Raw genomic sequence first — 7,449 nt, 5'->3', positions numbered from 1 at the left:
GAGGGCCGGTGCCATTTCTTGATTAGGTTAATGGCTTTCCAAATAACATATTTTCTAGTTTTGAGAGTTTCAAAGCCATGCTGACATGAACTTGGAGACATCATCAATTTTGTTTCTTTTAACACTGCAGCCTTTCCATATAATTTACACTTTTAACATATATATATATATATATATAATCAATGTTATCATTACTAAAAACTTTTATTCTTACAACAGACACTCCGTGTACAGAGCATTGTGTACCGACACTCCCTGTGTACAAAGCTTTGAGTGCAGACAGTCAAAACAAATATATCTGTAGAAAGGGATAGTATTTATCCAAGGAATACAAGGAATGTTACAGTTTTTGGGAAGTGATTATCATCATTATGACGAAGTCAATGAATGAAGGGGGGATTCTGGTAGATCAGAAGCAAACTAATTCGGTTCCTGTTTACGAGAATTGTGACAAATTAGACTGAGGAAACTGTAGACACATGCAGAATTGATTATGTGGAGTAAAATTGAGAATTATAAACACTAACGAAGAAGGATTAAGAAATAAATGACATGTCTCCTTGACCTTTTTGAGGAGGGTTTTTTTTATTTGTTCCTGGGATGTGGGCATTGCTGGCAAGGCCAGCATTTATTACCCATCCCTAATTGCCCTTGAGAAGGTGGTGGTGAGCCACCTTCTTGAACAGTTGCAGGAGAAGGTACTCCCAAAGTGCTGTTGGGGAAGAATTTCCAGGATTTTGACCCAGTGACGATGAAGGAATGGCAATATATTTCCAAGTTGGGATGGTGTGTGAGCTGGAGGGGAACTTGGAGGTGGTGGAGTTTCCATGCACCTGCTGCCCTTGTCGTTCTAGGTGGTAGAGGTCGCGGGTTTGGGAGGTGCTTTTGAAGAAGCTTTAGTGAGTTGCTGCAGTGCATCTTGTAGATGGTACACACTGCAGCCATGGCACGTCAGTGATGGAGGGAGTGAATATTTAAGGTGGTGGATGAGGTGCCAATCAAGAGGGCTGCTTTATCCTGGATGGTGTTGAGCTTCTCGAGTGTTGTTGGAGCTGCATTCATCCAGACAAGTGGAGAGTATTCCATCACACTCCTGACTTGTGCCTTGTAGATGGTGGAAAGGCTTTGAGGAATCAAGAGGTGGACACTTGTCACAGAATACCCAGCCCCTGATCTGCTCTTGTCGCCACAATATTTATGTGACTGATCCAGTTAAATTTCTGGTCAATGGTGACGCCCAGGATATTGATGGTGGGGAATTTAGCAATGGTGGTTCCATTGACTGTCAAAAGGCACTGGTTAGACTCTTGCTTGTTGGAGGTAGTCATTGCCTGGCACTTGTGTGATGCGAATGTTACTTGCCACTTATCAGCCCAAGCCTGAATGTCATCCAGATCTCTTTCCATACTGCTTCATTATCTGAGGAGTTGTGAATGGAACTGAACACTGTGCAATCATCAGCAAACATCCCCACTTCTGACCTTATCATGGAGGGAAGGTCATTGATAAAGCAGCTGAAGATGGTTGGGCAGAGTACACTGCCCTGAGGCACACCTGCAGCGATGTCCTTTAGCTGAGATAATTGACCTCCAACAACCACAGCCATCTTCCTTTGTGTTATGTATGACTCCAGTCAGTGGAGAGTTTCCCCCTGATTCCCATGGACTTCAGTTTTACTAGGGCTCCTTGATGCCACATTCTACCAAATGCTGCCCTGATGTCAAGGGCAGTCACTCTCACCTCACCTCTGGAATTCAGCTCTTTTATCCATGTTTGGACCAAGGCTGTAATGAAGCCTGGAGCTAAATGGACCTGGTGGAACTCAACCTGAGCATCGTTAAGCAAGTTATTGGTGAGTAAGTGGAGCTTGATAGCACTGTCGATGACACCTTCCATCACTTTTCTGGTAATTGAAAGTAGACTGATGGGGGCGGTAATTGGCCGGATTGAATTTGTCCTGTTTTTTGTGGACAGGACATAGCTGGGCAGTTTTCCACATTGCCGGATAGATGCCAGTGTTGTAGCTACACTGGAACAGCTTGGCTAGAGGTGCGGCTAGTTCTGGAGCACAGCTCTTCATCATGACAGCCGGGATGTTGTCGGGGCCCATAGCCTTTGCTGTATCCTGTGCGCTCAGTGGTTCTTGATATCATGTGGAGTGAATCGAATTGGATGAAGACTGGCCACTGTGATGGTGGGGACCTCAGGAGGAGGCTGAGATGGAGTAGCCACTCTGCACTTCTGGCTGAAGATGGTTGAAACGCTTCAGCCTTCTCTTTTGCACTCACGTGATGGGCACCGCTCTCATTGAGGATGGGGATATTCATGAAGCCTCCTCCTCCTGTTAGTTGTTTAATTGTCCACAACCATTCGTGACTGAATGTGGGAGGACTGCAGAGCATTGATTTGATCCGTTCGTTGTGGAATCGCTTAACTCTGTATATAGCATGCTGCTTTCGCTGTTTAGCATGTATGTAGTCCTGTGTTGTAGCATCCCCAGGTTGGCACCTCATTTTTAAGTATGGCTAATGCTGCTCCTGAAATGCTGTTCTGCACTCCTCATTGAACCATTGATGGAAAAGCTTATGATGTGGTGTATGCTGATTTCCCAAAAAACATTTGACATATATCTGTACAAAATGTAATGAATTAAGCTTAAAGTGGTAGGGATTCAAGATAAACCCGGAATAGATAAGAAATTGACCAAAGAATAGAAAACTGCAGGTATTTGTTGGAGGAGTTTTCTTGGGGTGGGGAGTGGTGAATGGAATATCCAGAGATTAATGTTGGAATGACTATTGTTTCTATTTTAGATTAATGGTTTGGATTCAGAAACTGCAAATGATACAAAACTCAAAATGTCATTGAACTTGAAAAGCTGAAGAGCTCCGTTCAGAGTCACAATGCGGATTCCGTCTACTAAGGAGCACAATGGACATGATTGTCACCATGCAGAGGGCAGCACCAACCTCTGTACATAGCCTTCTTCTCACAAAGGCTTTCGACGCTGTCAACCATGAGGGATTATGGAGTGTCCTCAAATCGGCTGCCCTCAAACGTTTGTCACCATCCTCCGCCTGCTTCATGATGACATGCAAGCCATGATCCTGACCAATGGATCCACCACAGATCCAATACACTTGCAGACCGGGGTCAAGCAAGGCTGTGTCATTGCACCAATGCTCTTCTCAATCTTGCATGACGCAATGCTCCATCTCACCCTCAATAAGCTCCCCGCTGGAGTGGAGCTAATCTACAGAACTAACGGGAAATTGTTCAACCACCGTCACCTCCAGTCCAGATCCAAGGTTGTTCTATCCTCTGCCATTGAATGCAGACCACGCTTGTGTTTGCGCACACTCGGAGGTCGAACTCCAAACCAAAGCGTGGAAGAGTATGGGCTTTACACTAAACATCCCTAACACAAAGGTTCTCTACCAACCTGCCCCCGCCACACAGCACTGCCCCCCGATTATCAAGATCCATGATGAGGCCTTGGACAACGTGGACAATTATCCATACCTCAGGAGCCTACTGTCAACAAGGGCAGACGTCTATGGTGAAGTCCAATACCGCCTTCAGTGTGCCAGTGAGGCCTTTGGTCGCCTGAGGAAGAGAGTGTTTGAAGACCAGGACCTCAAACCCAGCACCAAGCTCATGGTCTACAGAGCAGCAGTGATACCCGCCCTCCTATATGCTTCAGAGACATGGACTATGCACAGCAGGCACCTCAAAGCACTGGAGAAGTACCGCTAATGCTGCCTCTGCAAGATCTTGCAAATCCATTGGCAGGATAGGCATACCAATGTCAGTGTTCTCGCTCAGGCCAACATCCCCAGCAGCGAAGCATTGACTATGCTCGATCAACTCCGATGGATGGACCACATCGTCCACAAGCCCAATACTAGACTCCCAAAATAAGTGCTTTACTCGGAGCTCCGACACGGCAAGCGAGTCTTAGATGGGCAGAGGAAACGCTTTAAGGACACCCTCAAAGCCTCCTTGAAAAGGTGCAACTTCCCTACCGATACCTGGGAATCCCTGGCCCAAGACCACTTAAAGTGGAGAAGCATCTGGGAAGGCGCCAAAATCTCGAGTCTCTTCACTGGGAGCACACGATAGACAAGCACAAACAGCAGAGGGAGCACACAACAACCCAAGCACCCCACCCACCCATCCCTCCAACCACCGTATGCCTCACCTGTGACTGTCGGTCCCGCATTGGACTCATCAGTCACCGAGAATCATATTAGTATGGAAGCAAGTCATCCTCGACGCCGAAGGACTGCCTAAGAAGAAGAAACTAAATAAAATATGTAAATATGTATACCACACCTCACCTGGCTGTAGTACAGGAAGAAATTGAATGAAGGGGTGAGGTGGGCCACTGGCTACCAAAGAGCAAGTGCAGAAATGCATGTCTTCCAAACCACCAGTCTCCAAACCCTCCAGGGTTCCCTCCCTTGCACAGTGCTTCTTACCTCAGAACAGACATCACCATTCATAGATGCTGCCAAGCTGTCAATGCACAGCCTCCAGATACTCCCCATCTTTGTCTTCAGAAGCCCCTTCACACTTGGGATTGTTAACTGGCAGTGCACATTTTCTCATATGCTTCTTCTCTGCTTCATATCTTAAAGAAGTAAGCTGCGTATAATAGGAGGAAAATATGGCTATTGGAGGTGGAAAAGCTTCCATTAGAGATCTTGCTATTGCAACCACACCTATCCATTATTTTTTCCAATGTCCCTTTGACTGCTCTGATAGCAGCTTCCTTTGCTATTAGTTGAGAATGATACCTATCCCTATTCTCCTGAGAACAATTTTCTTTAAGTCCGCTTTCAAAATTTGACAATAATGTTTTTATAGTTTTTAATAATGTCAAGCCTGCTGAAACTTTTTAAATCGGTGTTACCTTAGACTAACATTTCTAGAAACATTAATGTGTAACACCATTTGTTTTTAGAAGTAATATCCATCTTGGTCACTGTACTTGGATTTTCACCATGCTCATACTTCCCAAAAAATAGTATTTGGCATCAATGTATGACATATTGGCTTCAGAATCTGTATATGCTAAAACTGGCAATAATACTTCGATGGACATCTACCGAGGCCCGAATCCAAAATTGTGTTGACAAGCGTGGCATTGGTTATCGACAGCACACACTGCACATTGTTCAAAAAGTATCCGATAACCTCAAGCTAAGAACTTCTGCTGGGGATAAAAGGATGAGCTAAATATCTGAAGCCATCCAGTATTAGAAAGGTGGGAAACATGATCCTGGTAATTCAGGCAAATTAGCTTGTACATAGTGCGTAAATACTAAAATCTGTTACAAAGGAAGTAATGAGAGTTTCTAACAAAAGGGAAGGTATAAATCCAAGCCAACGTAGATTTATGAAAGACAGGATGATGGTATTCTGGGGGATGAGGAAGGAGTAGAACAGAAAATAGCACCCAAATTTCAGTAAATGTGCTGCTTGTTTTCTTCAGGAAATTCTTCTGGAGTTTGGCCAAATCATCCATTCAAGGGTAAAGTTGTTTGATTTTTTTTTCTCCCTCCAAGCTCCTATATCTACAAATTACTGCAGCAACCATGTAGGTTGACAATCCCTGCGCAGTGGCTCAAGTGCAGCCGTTCCATTTTCACAACATCAACTTGCATTTATATAGTACCTTTAATGTAGTAAAATGTTTCAAGGCACTTCACAGGAGTGATTATCAAACAAAATCTGACACCGAGCCATATCAAGAGATATTAAGGACAGGTGAACAAAATCTTGGTCAAAGCGGTAGGTTTTAAGGAGCGTCTTAAAGGAGGAGAGGAAGGGGGAAAGGTTTAGGGAGGGAATTCCAGCCAAGGCAGCTGAAGGCACATAATCTATACACTTCCAGAATCGAGTCTTTTACACTTCCAGAACTGAGACTTGGTGAGTGTCCAACTTCTGACCTAATACATTCTGAAACTGAACATTTAACTTGTATACAATCAATTACTGCTGCAATATGCATGCCATCAGGACATGCCCATTGGTCACTTCATCTGCATGTATGGAGATCTACAATGCTTGTAACCCAATAAGGTTTCTTCTTCTTGCACTGCTGGTACTATTTCGACACCATGTAAATGTATAGATGTTATATGTGTTACAACGTGCAGGTGCCTAAAACTCTTTGATATATGTGCTCCCATCGAATTAGACTAACTGATGGAGCCTTGCCTTAAAAATGAGACATATGTTCACACTATAATTTGTTCAAATTTAAGCAGAAACTAGGTGAAGTTGTTAACATACACTTGTTTCATTTGTGAGATCTGAATTTAGATCAATCACAGACTGCTGGAATGAAAATCTCCTTTCTTTGTAACAGGAATATCAGCTTAGTTCAATGGTAACACTCTCACCTCAGATTCAGAAGGTTCAAGCCCCTCTGCTGCCTGAACACGTTATTTAAAATGACATGTCAGTGCAGACTGAGACAGTGCTGCATTGTTGGGCTGCAACAGGTTGGGTACTTTTTTCTTTAGAAAAGAGATGACTTAGCGATGGCCTGACAGAGATCTTTAAAATGATGAATGGATTCGATAGGGTAGACGTGGAGAGAATCGGCTGAAAATTCAGTACCCGCGCCATTTGGGGGCGTTAACAGCCGCGAGCCGGGACTTCCTGCGCAGAATCACGTGCTCCACTTCCTCTCAGGGGCGGGACTGGACGCAAAGGGATGCAAGTTTTCCAGTCCTCCCCTTCCATTAAAGTGGCGGGCCAGGCTGCCGATTCTGCCGGAGAGAGAAGGGGCCATCGCTTGATCACAAGGGAGCGGGTTGCTGTGGCAGCAACCCAGCACACAAGCGGAGTGCCGAGCTACAAGATCACGGGATGGACCCTATGACCTGCAGTGAAGAAGGCCGCAACTGGTAAGTCAGCCATTATTTTATTTTTCACTGCTGCACCTCCCCATTAATTTCGCACCGCGAGTGGCCTACAGCTCGGTACGCACCCCGCAAAGCTTCGGTGCTACCAAATCTTTGCTCCGGGGACGAAAAAGGGTCGCTGCATATGGTAATGACGTTGTCATCGCCGGCGCAGGGGCCATGCGCTACCAGCAGGAGCAGGCGCTACCAGTTAGCACCGCTGTTGAACCCCACAGAATTTTGCGGGAGTCGGTAGCAGCACCGTGCCCGGGCGAAAAGTCGTTTGCGACCCATTAGCACCCGGAGGCACAAACAACCCGAATTTTTCCCCCAATGTTTCCACTTGTAGGAGAATCCAAAACTAGGGTACAAGATAGTTACTATTAAATCCAATAGAGAAATAAGGAGGCATATCTTTACTCAGAGAGTGGTTAGAATGTAGAACTCACTGCCACAGGAAGTGGTAGAAGCAAATAGCTTAGATGCTTTCAAAAGGAAACTAGACGAATACATGAGAGAAAAGGGAATAGAA

Source organism: Pristiophorus japonicus, chromosome 5 (genome assembly GCF_044704955.1).
Source record: "Pristiophorus japonicus isolate sPriJap1 chromosome 5, sPriJap1.hap1, whole genome shotgun sequence".
NCBI lineage: Eukaryota > Metazoa > Chordata > Chondrichthyes > Pristiophoridae > Pristiophorus > Pristiophorus japonicus.
This window is presented reverse-complemented; position numbering follows the sequence as displayed.